Genomic DNA, 11,759 nt, shown 5'->3' on the forward strand with positions numbered 1-11,759 from the left:
ATCAAATCCCTTGCAATTGTTTAGGAATTTTAGAATCAGCTTTTTAACTCCTAAGATTAAGTAAATTGAGATTCTAATAAAGATTCCATTGAATCTGTAAATAAATTCAGGGAGCGTTCCTACCTTAAAAGCATTCAATACTCCAATCCATAAGCATGACATGTTTTCCCATTTATTTGGATCTTATTTAATTTCTTTTGTAGCTTTTAGAATAAACAGACTAAGCCAATTATCAGTGGAGTATGATAATAAATTAAACACTGATCTAAACATGTATGAATCTCACATACATAGAGACATCCAAAAGCAGGTAGACATGAAAAACACATAGTATCTGAGTTCATTTATATGAAATTCAGTAACAGGCAAAAATACTTTGTGGTGGTAACATTAAGAACACTGGCTATTTCAGGGGACAGAGGTACTGACTTGGAAGATGCATAGAGTAACCTCTGTAAATAATCTATATCTTGATTTGCATGTTGTTTACACATACACACAAATTTGTATACCTAAAACTTGTGTGCTTTATTATGTATGTCATGCACCAAAAATTGGGTATCAGCAATATGTTGGTTATTTTAACAGAATCAACAGGAAGGATTGATTTTCTCTGAAGAGAAAAAGTATTTCTTGAAAATAAAGTACTTATTGAAATACAAATAAATAGCAAAAGCATCCTTCATAATTGTCATGAAATCAACAGGTATTTAATGATGAAAAATGATGCTATGTTTATGAAACTCCCTAATCATGTAAGTCACTAAATAGTCATCTGCTTCCTAGGCAGCCACGTTATCATGACATATCTTTTTATTTAAATGTCAAGTTCTTCTGTAACTTTCTTTAGTTTGCATTATGATTTTATGCAGAGTATTGTAGGTGGCCTGAGTTTCTTTCATTTTGCTGGGAGTAGAAGTCAATCCTAAATTAAATTTAAGCAGGTGTAGAAAGGGGAAAGGATGTTAACTGGTGATGCCGAGGCATGGTAGGCCAGGACAACAGGGCTGAAATGCTTCCCCTATGCCATGTTACTGGCTAAATGAGGCACTTGGAGCATTTTTATAGGCCCTCCTTAGTGTAACCATTAGCTCTATCTAATACAATCTTAAGTATGTGAAATACTCACTTTTTAATACCAGCTTCAAATATAGTATGATAGAAAAATAAAATATCTTATTTCCTAATTTTAACTTGATTCTTTGGATGTCCTCTAGTTTACATCAGGTGTGATTGATAGTATATAGGTACCGCAGGATTGTAGACAAATTGAGATATTTCACATTGAACTACCCCATTCAATTTTCAGATCTCTAGTTTAATCTTGTCCAAAGGAATAGACACACACATTTTCTCACCATCATACTATTTTTTGGTTCTTTACTTTTGTTGACTTTTTCCTGTTGACTTTTTTAAACTGCTTCAATTTAATCTTTAGGCTTTCATAAAGAACCTGTTCTTGAAATGCTAACTCTAAATTCTTACAGCTATTTCCCTTGGTATTTTTTTTTATTGTTGTTGTATTTAAGGAATCTTATTGGGATGTATGTAGAACCTGTTCTTCTACTAATTTTTGTCCTTATGATAAGTAATTGAAAGTGTAAGGCAAAATGTATTAGTTTCTATTAACATGCACTTGTCTAGAACTATGGGAAAGTGAATCTTATAGAACAGATGTCTTTGTGAATGAAAATGCCATGGGAATGGGGTGGAGTAGAATGACTGCAATTTGTCCCATGAGTCATACACTGGGCTTTCATGGAGTTGTCTCAAATATGAATTATATAGAAGGTTGCACATTTAATTACAGTAAGTAGTCTTGGTGAAGGAAATGGCAACGCACTCCAGTATTCTTACCTAGAGACTCCTGTAGACAGAGGAGCCTGGTGGGCTGCTGTCCATAGGGTTGCAAAGAGTCGGACATGACTGAAGCGACTTAGCATGCATGCATACATTGTAGAAGGAAATGGCAACCCACTCCAGTATTCTTGCCTGGAGATTCCCAGGGACAGAGGAGCCTGGTGGGTTGCCGCCTATGGGGTCAGACAGAGTCGGACACGACTGAAGTGACTTAGCAGCAGCAGCAGCAGCAGTCTTGGTGAGTTACTTTCAATTATCTCATTAATGAAGTTACTATCCTCTCAATGCCAAATCAAAAAACTTCACTGTCATTTTAAAATGTTTTCTGTCCCTCATTCTTTCTATCCGGTCAAGAACCATGTCCTCCTAAATGGCTTATGGTTTACAGTGTCGTATGTCTCTCTCTCCTCCTCATCCTCATTTCCCTAAGTTGGACACTCATCACCTTTAACATACCTATTGTAATAACCTGGTGATCATTCTTAATTTCCTCAAGTCTCTCCCTAAATAGCCACCAAAATGCATCTCAGACCTTGCACTTCCTCTAAAAAAATTAGCAAATCTTCCATTACTTGTGCAACAAAGCCCATACCCCATGGCTTCAGCATTTCATATTCATTAAGACATAGCCTTTTCTTGAATCTCTTTATTCCATTTCTAGTTTCACAATATCTGTTTATACAACATGTAGTTACTTGTACTACCAATTATATACACACTGGCATACATGTCTCATATTTTATTCCTTTCATTCAATAAATATTTACTGTAAAGCTACTATATGCCAAGCATATTTCAGTGCTTGAAATATATCAGCGATTATAACGGAGGAAGATTCTTGCCTTCATGGACTTGATAGTGTAGCACTGAAAGGTAGAAAATAAACCTCTAAAGGGATATTAATGTTTTACAATCTTAAGACAAAGTGTGTCCTGTGTGATTAATAAAGTTTCCTGGGAATTGTGCCTGAAAGTCCTAGATCTTTCTAATATTTGCTTGTATTTTCTTTAATTGTGTGTGTGATTCTTTTCAGTTACTTGGCTCTGCAGAGTTGCTGCATGGAATATGGGAGGGAGAGGAGAGGACTACTACAGGGTTTTGGTCTGAGCAATTGAAAGAATTGCCACAGGAGTCCTTAAAATCTAACCAGTCTCCTGAAGCATGGAAAAAAGAATCAGGTCTTATGTTAAATTCAAGTTTAGAATTACAGAGTTTTATCTTAGCTTGTTTAATTTTCTATTTGCATCTCTTTTCTCTTAATAATGAAAATCTTGGATTTTAACTCCATTGCTGTTTCCTTTGTCCTATCATATATGTACGTTTGGGTCAGATCAGATCAGATCAGTCGCTCAGTTGTGTCCGACTCTTTGCAACCCCATGAATCACAGCACGCCAGGCCTCCCTCTCCATCACCAACTCCTGGAGTTCACTCAGACTCACGTCCATCAAGTCAGTGATGCCATCCAGCCATCTCATCCTCTGTCGTCCCCTTCTCCTCCTGCCCCCAATCCCTCCCAGTATCAGAGTCTTTTCCAATGAGTCAACTCTTCGCATGAGGTGGCCAAAGTACTGGAGTTTCAGCTTTAGCATCATTCCTTCCAAAGAAATCCCAGGGCTGATCTCCTTCAGAATGGACTGGTTGGATCTCCTTGCAGTCCAAGGGACTCTCAAGAGTCTTCTCCAACACCACAGTTCAAAAGCATCAATTCTTCGGCGCTCAGCCTTCTTCACAGTCCAACTCTCACATCCATACATGACCACAGGAAAAACCATAGCCTTGACTAGACGGACCTTTGTTGGCAAAGTAACGTCTTTGCTTTTGCATATGCTATCTAGGTTGGTCATAACTTTCCTTCCAAGGAGTAAGCGTCTTTTAATTTCATGGCTGCAGTCACCATCTGCAGTGATTTTGGAGCCCAGAAAAATAAAGTCTGACACTGTTTCCCCATCTATTTGCCATGAAGTGATGGGACCAGATGCCATGATCTTAGTTTTCTGAATGTTGAGCTTTAAGCCAACTTTTTCACTCTCCACTTTCACTTTCATCAAGAGGCTTTTGAGTTCCTCTTCACTTTCTGCCATAAGGGTGGTGTTATTTGCATATCTGAGGTTTGGGTAAGTGTACAAAAGTATATAATTAAAAACATTGTTATCGTGATACAATAACTGGGACTTGTTTTGCCACCCCACTTAATTTTTTTTAAGTTAGGCAATTAAAAAAAAATATATATATATATAAACTATTTGACTAATAGGTGGTACAGGATAGTGATCTTTAAAAGAAAGGGAAAAAAATGAAAACTGAGTCCAATTATTTTCCTAGTTTACCACTTACGCCGCAGAGCAGACAGTGTGAAACCAAAGAGCCTGGCAGTGTTGCTGAGAAGCAGCAACAGCATTCAGAATTTGACGAGTGGAGATGGCTAGAATTCGTAAGCCAGGATGCCAGAGAGAAGAGTTGCCAATGATCTGAAGAGAAAGCCGCAGGTCTGAAGAGGGTCTGTCTCAAGTCTAGAGAAGCATTGACCAGCACAAGCATGTGTGTGTAAGGAATCTATCAAAACCAGGGAAAGAACCACTGGAAAGAAGCAGATGGAACAATTCTTGAGCTTGCAAAAGGCTCACTAGCCAGAGTGGAAACAAATCCTGACACAGAAGATTAGTCTTCAGAGGGTATTATCTTAAGTGAGGTGGAATTTCTTATTTCTACAATAAAGGCTGCTTTGACCTTATTTGTTGTTTAGTCACTCAGCTGTGTCTGACTCTTTGCAACCCCGTGAACTGCAGCACACCATGCTTCCCTGTTCTTCACTATCTCCTGGAGATTGCTTATGAGGACTAAATATGTTTTTACAAATAATTTAATTACCTCTCAAGAATTATCTAAAAATTTTATGGGGATACTAATAATAATAAATAAGAAGAGTAATAATCTAAAATTCACAATGTCTGCATTCAATGAAAATTTATTGGGATACAAAGAAGCAGGCCTAAAAGATATATAACAACAACAACAACAAATCAACCAATAGAAATAGATGAAGAAATTTCACAGATAATATCATTAATAGAAAAGAATTTTAAAACAGTAAGTACACACACACACACACACATTTTCCCCCTACATGTTTCAGAAGGAGGAGGAAACAGGATCATGAAAAAAATAATTGCAAGATATAAAAAATACACAAACAGCACTTCTAGGGATAAAAACTGTCTCTCTGTTCCCTTCTGCTAGGAGAGCCTTTTAAACACAGTTTCATGCTTGATACAAACACAGCTAGCTTCAGATTTCTCTTCTTTTAGGCAGGGATGCTGATAAGCAGAGAAGGGAAAATTGGGAAATATATTGACATATGTCACTGTCTACAAATATTTTCCCAGAATGAGAAGAAAATGCAACAAGTCAGGAAAACCCAGCTCAAGCTCTTTGTATGTATTTCTGAAAATTTGCTCTTTTAGAAGTTATTTCTTGTCTGAGGCAAAGCCTCTCCCACATTAGTTCCAAGATTTTTTCTTCCTACTGGACTCTCCCTCTAGTTATTACTTAATTGATTTGTATGTGTTTTCTTTCTCATCATAAAAAGAACACCATAACTACGAGGTGGCCCTCTTTACCAAGGTAATCCAGAGTGGAGTATTCCTGTTTTGCCTTGATTCTGATTTTTCATATAGTGTGTTAGGTCTGATATGTACTTGGATTCCTTCACTTTGGCAATGAAACATACGACAACAATTCAGAGTTCTGTGTGTATTTTCTAAAGTTTGGCTGATCTGGAGTAGTTTGTTCTGAATTTACTATCTTAATTCCACTTGTGAAAAAGTGAAAGGAATAGGTTAGGTACATCTAAACTTAAGCCATGTTCCTTTTCCTGAGCAATAAAGTTCCATCTTTGAATCTTTCCTCTACTTAGTAAATTATATTCAGAAATTTAACAATGAAGATCATATGTTTTTAAAATTATATATTAGTTAAAATACAAGATAACCAAGTGATGTGGACTCTATAATTCCAACTTTATAAATTGATTTACACTAAAAGGCTAAGAGATAATTATTCTTTCAGTTTTTAAAGACCCTTAAATATATAACTAAAATAGTACTGAGTTTCATGTGATATAATATTTGCTTTTTAAAATTATAAGTACCTGATGGATAAAAAAGAATCATAGAATTTTTGAAATTAGTAAATTGGATTTGAATAGAGTGTTTTATAAAAGGCAATTTTTTTTAAAAAAGGTAACCTTACTGTTCTAGAGTTTGACAATTCACAAACCTGCTTTTTCAAAGAGAACACCAATTAAACAGATATGAAGAATTTTAGCTAGAAAATAACTGTAGGGAAGAAGATGCCACACTCTGTCTGCATCTCTTTATTTTTCCTCCATGGACCCCCAAATGGAAACTCCCCACAACATGCCCACTGTCTCACTGGGAGTGATGGAAAAGGAACGCATGCCCCTATTTTCACCACGTAATTCCTTCTTTCTTTCCCTCCCGTGGAAAGAAATGACTTATATGTATGTTAGGATCAGTATTAATCTGGCATTTATTAAAATGTTCTTTCCTTTTAAAAAGATATTAACATTTCCTTCCTGTTCATTGTTATTTGTTAAGTCTGTTCTTCAGACTGTGTTTTTTCTTGCCTTTCGGCAAGGTTTGTAATATTTGTTGAAAGTCAAGAGGCCTGTTGTATTGGGGAATAGGAACTAAGGAAAATAGGCCTTTAGCATGACAATTTATGTAACTAAGAGCACGGCTTATTTAATGTTTATATTAGCTTTAGGCTGAGGCTTAAAATTCCTCTAGTGATCTTGTGTTTTTCCTCCCCTTTTGGCTCTAGGGCTTCCTTCCTTTGGAACAGCTTCTAGGATATCTCTTGTACCCTACCACTCTTACAATTGCATGGCTGCTGTCTAATGTGATTATCCTGGAGCTTCCTTAGAAAAGTAGCAGAGGGAGGGGGGCATTCTGTGATTTTTCAGTTAAGTCTTTAGGGCGACTTGCATACTGGGGCTGTGGCCTTCACAAGTGTTTCAGACTTTCCTTCACTGGTATAATAATTTTCTTCCTGCCACGACTGTGGCTGCAGCTTCAAGTCAACTTCCTTGAAGCCTGGTCCAGCACTTAGGACAATTCTTCCCCTCTTAGGTCACCAAGGAGGGCTGGAGGAGCTGGAGGAAAGGAATTACATCACCTGAACAGTGCTCTGGCAAAGAGGTTCTTTGTGAAGAACACTGGTTCACAAAGGGTCCAGGAAAAACCCTTGATCTATAATGTGTCCATTTGTTTCTTATTGTAAAGATAGAATCAGTTATTTCCAAGGTCTTAAACATGTAATAAACCTGAAGTCCTCACATGTTATTTTTCATCAGAAACATTAATATTACTTTACTTAAATTTAACAGTATAAAAATAGAAGTTAAGGAATTCATTAGCTTTACTAAGAAAAATATTGTGGAAAACACTTAATGTTGGAATGATTATTTCATACATGTGTTCTCCTCTTTTAATATATTATTGAATACTTATTTGAGAAAATTAGGAAATTAATCCATTTATGTTTCATTTCACTTTACCATTTATGCCCAATGTTTTTTGCTACTTCTGATGAAACTTTCATTTTGACAGTGTTTTTATTTATTTTTTCTATTCTTTTCCAGATTTCTGCCATTGTGCTATTTATCTCCTTCTGTAACTTATAGTTTCTTTCTTCTTCGAGCCCATTTCTGGAAATATCATACTGTTCCCAACTCCTTTGATTCTATAACAAAGTAATTATCTACATCTTTCCTCGGGACTCTTAGGAAATTCCTCTTGTGATATATGTACTTCATGTGCTTTTGTTCATCGTTTTCATCTTTTCAGGAGAAAAAAAAAGTCAAATTTTAAGCACAGCTTATCTCTTGAGTTCTTTCATATTTGTATTCACTTTTGAATGGTGCTGGGTATATGTTTGAGAAAAGCAGTTTTGGGGAAAGGAGGGAGGCAGAGCTCCAGTCATCTGTTGTGTCGACATTAGCTTGGTGCCTTTTACCAAATCTATCATTTTCTTTGCCCAGGGAGAAAGTCTCTTCCAAAGCTTTTGGCATTCAGGGTGTCAGCATGGCTCATGGCTAAGCGCTTTAGTTCAAAGTTTCTCTTCATCATGTTCACAGCCTGCCTGGCCTTTTTCTATGACATTTACTCCTGGCAACTTCCTTTGGCTAAAGGGCTAGATTATAGAAAAATAAATGTCTTGACAGCACAATTTAATTTTTCAGCTCCACTTGCACTGCTGTTCTGAATTGTCACACTGGGTAACCAGAGGGAAAACTCTCCCTTCTGGCTCAGGCCACTCGACCTCAGTCCTCTCCGGTTTAATCAAAGAATCAATAGAGATATTCTTTCCTAACTGTCAGTCTTAATATTAGAAAAACTGCTTCCAGCTGGGGTGAGAGGGGCCTGTTGGTCACCTTGCAGATTTGTTCTTTGTTTGAGCAACATTTCCCAGTATCTGGCAGAATATCATTCATTGACTCTGACTAGAGTCAATTGGTCTTGTTTTACTTTATTTTCTTGCTGCTACTTTTATGAGTTAGAGGAAGTAGAGTAGACAATGGGATAAAAATATCACTCTGATTTCTGAAATAATTTTAATTTTAATTTACCAGTTAAATAATGCTGCCAGGATAAACAACAGAAACACAATGAATACCACTCCTCTTTTCTTCATTATACTTAGGAATTTTCAGATGTAAGTAAATTTTGGCTTTGAAATGTACTGTGAAATAATGGAAGCAAATTTTGAGGTTAATCTAAATGTGTTTGTGTCACAGTAGAAATTAGCAACAAGAACCTTTTGTTGGTAAGAATTCCATCTCAACTTATTCTGTGGAGACTTTTATGAAATTCTAGGATACTAGGCCTCAGAGCACAGGAGCAGATGACTCTGTTTCCTAAGCAAATTGAAAAGCCTGCGAAATAATATAAGTAAGCTCTCAGAGAGTGTCAGTATTTTTCTTTCTATCTATAATATTATCTTGAGAGTTACTGGAACTCCTTTTGTATTACTATCTCTATTTTTATATACCCTCCCTGAAGGGTACATAAACTCTAGAACAGAATAAAGGTGAAGTGCCTTTTAAAGATAAACATGTGTAATCTATGAAGGGGCTAACATATAAGAGGGGCCATATTTTACATTATTAATTTTCTTTATTATAAACTGTAAATAGGTAAAGAAAGAAGCACATAGTTTCTTTGCTCTAGAGTAGTATAAATATAAAAATAGCATTATTGTTCAAAATGGAAACAGCATCAGTACCTCTTTCAGAGGCACAGGTTCATTGCAATTCTTTTGAGACCTAGTATGTAGGTTGTATGTGAGTTGTCTAAACATTCCACAAGGACACTTGTGCTCATGTAAATGCATATTGATAACTTTTTTGTAGCTACACTGAAGAAAAGCTAGCCAGTTTTAATGTAATTAGAGTTCACAGTATGTTTACTGCCTTTTGTTATTACCATGCTTATCTGAAAAAGTGCCTAAGGCCATTTTTTACTGTTAACTGAATATTGTGTAACCTCATAACAATTTTCTATAAAATTATAAGTGACAAAATCAGAGTACTAAAATATTGTATCAATTACAGAAAATAAATTTAAATTCCATTAACTCTTGAAAATGTTGCAGCTCCAACTTTCTGAATTAAAAAAAATAATTTTGAGAATATTTTTATCTTTAGCTAAAATTCTATAAAGTATCATATGGAATGCTGTAATCTAGGAAAGTATAAATATGATGAACATCATATGTACTGTAAGTCAATTCTAGATAATTTTCATGTCCAAAAAAACACTCTATTCTTAAGCTATCATCTTTGAACATCTGATTTCAGTTATTTTGGTTATATAACTAAAAATGGAACTGTTGAGTCAAAGGTAAATCTACGTTTAAATTTTTGAGGAACCACCAAGTGTTTTCCATAGCAGCTACATTATTTTACATTCCCAACAACAATGTTCAAGCTTTCCAATTTCTCCACATCCTTGAAAATACTTGTTATTATCATTAAAAAAGTTGTTATCCTACTCATCCTAGTGTCTTGTAATTTTGATTTGTGATTCCCCAGTGACTAATGAGGAGAAGGCAATGGCCACCCACTCTAGGACTCTTGCCTGGAAAATCCCATGGGTGGAGGAGCCTGGTAGGCTACAGTCTATGGGGTTGCAAAGAGTTGGACACTACTGAGCGACTTCACTTTCACTTTTCACTTTCATGCATTGGGGAAGGAAATGGCAACCCACTCCAGTGTTCTTGCCTGGAGAATCCCAGGGATGGGGGAACCTGGTAGGCTGCCGTCTATGGGGTCGCACAGGGTTGGAGACAACTGAAGTGACTTAGCAGCAGCAGCAGTGACTAATGATATTGAGTATCTTTTCATGCGGTTGTTGGCTGTTTGTATATATTTTTTAAAATAAAATGTTTGTTAAAATCTTTTATCTACTGTTTAAGTCAGTTGTATGCCCTTTTGTTTTTGAGTTGTAAGAATACATTCTATATTCTGGATAGTAGACTCATATCAGATGTAAGATTTGCAAACATTTTCTCCCCTTCTGTGGATTTTTTTTTTTTTTAATTTTCTTAATAGTGTCCTTTGAAACACAGGGTTTTTATTTATTTATTTATTTTTTTAGGGTTTTTAATTTTTACAAACTCCACTTACCTATTTATCTTTCATTGCCTATGGTTTTGTTGCCATAGCTAAGAAACCATTGACAATCTGAAGTCACAAAAATTTGTTCCAATATTTTATAGATTTTAGCTCTGACATTTAGGTCTTTAAGCAAACTTTTGTAAATGGTGTAAGAATCCAACTTCATTCTTTTACCAGCCAGTTGGTTAGTGATTAATTTTCACATTAAGTTTTACATATCCGTTTTTGCAAGTGAGTTATGAGAACTATGGAGAATTCTGTATTACTTACATCTGCTTTCTTATTGTCTATGATGTTGCCTGTGAATTATAAACCTATTTGACTGAAATAGGTACAATTAATAAATAATATATTATTTAATATTAAGAAGGAATAATTTTTGTACAGACTACCCAATGTATGAAAAAAATCTCTCATTATGCAAGTATGTAAAAATATGCTAGCAATAATTTTATTTGACTTACCAAATTGCATGAATTATTTTAATAAAATAGAAAATAATAATTCTAATGTAGAGATTCTATAGCTATGAAACACTTAGATTTATATTTTTTTGTAATCCTCAGAACAGTTCCATAAATAACTAAGAATAGGTATTATATTTCATGATGACAAAGGATGAGATGGTTGGGTGGTATCACCGACTCAATGGAACATGAGTTTGAGTAAATTCTGGGAGCTGGTGATGGACAGGGAGGCCTGGAATGCTGCAGTCCGTGGAGTCACAAAAGAGTCTGACATGACTGAGCAACTGAACTGAACTATTAATAAATTAATTGAAAATTCTGACCAAGTTCAATAGGAATAATATGATATACTAAAAACAAATCAATATTACCTTTTCTGACTCTAAATCCATGTTCCTTCTATGTCATAACTGCTCCTTCCTTGAATTAGATCTTTAAGTAATTTGTTGGTCTACCTACACATCAGTCTACCTAAATAAATGTGTTTAAAATAAACTTTTCCTACAAAGTTGGTGGAATTCTCAGATCAAACCAAGTCAAAAGGTCTAAAGGATTGTTTTTTGTTGTTTGTATTTTCCTTCTTCTACCTAGAATTTCTCTCTGGCAGAATATTGAATTAAATTAGTCCAATACAATTCACTTATCATACAACCATGGTGCTGTTCAGTATCCTAAGAGTTAATATATTTCAGAAGGCAGGATGAGTAATTTTTACAGATGATTGATTGTTAGG

The sequence above is a fragment of the Bos mutus genome, chromosome 9, assembly GCF_027580195.1.
Source record: "Bos mutus isolate GX-2022 chromosome 9, NWIPB_WYAK_1.1, whole genome shotgun sequence".
Classification (NCBI taxonomy): Eukaryota; Metazoa; Chordata; class Mammalia; order Artiodactyla; family Bovidae; genus Bos; species Bos mutus.